This window comes from Crocuta crocuta, unplaced genomic scaffold (assembly GCF_008692635.1).
Source record: "Crocuta crocuta isolate KB4526 unplaced genomic scaffold, BGI_CrCroc_1.0 scaffold216, whole genome shotgun sequence".
NCBI lineage: Eukaryota > Metazoa > Chordata > Mammalia > Carnivora > Hyaenidae > Crocuta > Crocuta crocuta.
Window position 1 is genome coordinate 7275156 of NW_027531504.1, and position 2721 is coordinate 7277876.

A 2721-nucleotide genomic window follows, 5' to 3' on the forward strand; every position below is an offset into this window, starting at 1 on the left:
TCATATACATTTGGCAATGACTGAACACAAGTTTGTTAAAACTTGCTTTTTTCTTTACTTACTATGTATATATCCTCTCATTATTTAATATTTTTCTATTCTGTGATTTTCATGAACTGTCTAGAGTTTCATTGTGTGGTATAGCAGCCAAAATAGGCTGGGTTAAGCTGCAGTAATAAACACTCTCCAAATCTCAGTGACTTAAAAACATTTTCCATTTCTTGCTCACTATATGTGTCTATCGTGGGTCAGCTAAGAGCTCTGTTCTGTATTGTACCCACTCCAGGATCCAGGCAAAAGGAAAAATGACCATAGAAAATTATACACTAGTCCTAAAAGTTTCTGCTTGGAAGTGACATGTTGTTTGCTTTTATATTTTCTTGCTAAAGCTAGTCATGTGGACTCACTTAGCAAAGAGTAGACAAAGAGATGTAATCTTATCATGTTTCCAGAAGGAGATTTGGAAGCATTTTGTAGATAGCACTAATGACTACCATATATGGACATAATATAATAACCAATAGCGTATTTTGCATATACTTTTTTTTGGCCAAATTTTGTATAAATCAAATAACTTTTTAGATGCATATTTTTTTTTAATGTTTTATTTATTTCTGAGAGAGAGAGAGACAGCGCGAGCAGGGGAGGGTCAGAGAGAGAGAAAGATACAGAATCTGAAACAGGCTCCAGGCTCTGAGCTAGCTGTCAGCACAGAGCCTGACGCGGGGCTCGAACCCATGACCATGAGATCATGACCTGAGCCAAAGTCAGACGCTTAACCGACTGAGCCACCCAGGCGCCCCTAGATGCATATTTCTTAAATATGTCCAATGACTCCCAGTGAATTTCAGGTGGAAATGTTAGTGAATGCAATCGTTTATACTGACTTGGTGCAAATCTTTTTTTATTTTTTTTTATTTTTTTAATGTTTGTTTATTTTTGAGAGAAAGAGAGAGAGACAGAGCACAAGCAGGGGAGGGGCAGAGAGAGGGACACACACACAGAATCTGAAACAGGCTCCAGGGTCTGAACTGTCAGCACAGAGNGTTGGTGCAAATCTTTTTTTATTTTTTTTTATTTTTTTAATGTTTATTTATTTTTGAGAGAAAGAGAGAGAGACAGAGCACAAGCAGGGGAGGGGCAGAGAGAGGGACACACACACAGAATCTGAAACAGGCTCCAGGGTCTGAACTGTCAGCACAGAGCCTGACGTGGGGCCTGAACCCACAGACCATGATATCATGACCTGAGCGGGAGTTGGATGCTCAACGGACTGAGCCACCCAGGCACCAGGCACCCCAGACTTGGTGCAGATCTTAAACAAATTACAAGGACTTGTGTCTTAGCCTCCAGCATTGCTCTAGATGACAACGGTTCAAAGTAAAGTAGGCAATAAAAGAATCATAATATTCAAATCTGCTTCCTCAATTGCCTAAGAATTGTTTCTCTATTGTCTTTGTAAAGTTCATGATGAATCTTCTACACCTTTGTATAGAACAATCTTCAACATTATCAGATCCAGCTAAAACTTCACCAGTTTGCAAAGCACCCATCGGCCATTGCCTCTCCTTCTGAATCTATACAATGCTTTGGATGTCTAAGTGAACATGTGTGGCTTCAGGTGCTATTTTCCAATCTTCTCCAAATGATGTCACAAGGAAACTTGCTCAGACACCCAGGTACATATTACCTCTAGCTATGGACAAATCCATCTACAATCTAATCATACTCTCCATACCCAATGACATTAAATTTATGTAACAGCTAATGAGCTAAATGGCTAGTATCCAACATTAGCTTCAGGAGCTAGCTGATGTCCAAGGTAAATCAAGATATCCAGGGAGGTAATAACACAAAACATCTTGGCAAAATCAAATTCAAGGACAACTATTGTTCAGGATTGGATCTGCAATTGGTATCTGTGTAAATATTGGCCAGAGAGACTCAGCTGGTGACTATTCTCGCTGAGTTGTCTTGTCACAACTGCAATATAAAAGGCAACGTGACACTACTTTCCATGTTTTGTGAAAAGTGCAGATCACATTCAAACTATTGCTGTCCTCATTGAAATATCCATCCTACCATTCTATGTATGGTATATATTATAAATGTACTTCAACACTTAAAATTGGTTATATATTTCATATTTTTTAATAATTTAAGGCTATTTAACCAAAATGGCATTCTTGGGTACTTATTTGTGTATGTGGAAGGTGGTGGAGGAGAGAAAGAAGATTTTTAAGTACATTTCAGAAAGACTGGATAAAACAAAGATAAATAGGCTTCTTTACTATAAGACTTTGCTGTATCTTTAATATGCTAATGTGATTGTAAATCTTCAAGAGGTACCTAATGTTTACCAACATAAATGACCACAGTACATTAAAAAAATTTTTTTTAAAAAACCCAAAATATCATTACCATAGAAGAAAATGTACTGCCTCGTTCCTGACCTGCATGCTCTATGAAAACTTCTTACAAACTGTATTTAGTATCTCTTCTTTAATGTGATATTCATCTCATGGCCCTTCCTACACAAACCCATCCATTCAGAGGGTAGAAAACTCTTAGGGCCCAAAACAGTGATGGCATCAGAGGGGACTGGGGCTTACTTGCTTTCTCTTTTTTCTCTCTTTCTTTCTTTCCTTCCTTCTTTCTTTCTTTTAAGTTGATTCCTTTTTTTGAGAGATGGAGTGGGAAGGGGCAGAGAAAGAGAGGGAG

General features: G+C 38.1%; 1 non-coding gene across 1 annotated transcript; it reads right to left on the bottom strand.

The window, feature by feature from the left end:
* Positions 1-714: 714 nt before the first annotated feature.
* On the bottom strand, positions 715-798 carry TRNAQ-UUG (transfer RNA glutamine (anticodon UUG)). Its single transcript has one exon. It is a non-coding gene; the product is annotated as a tRNA-Gln (tRNA).
* Positions 799-2721: the final 1923 nt, after the last annotated feature.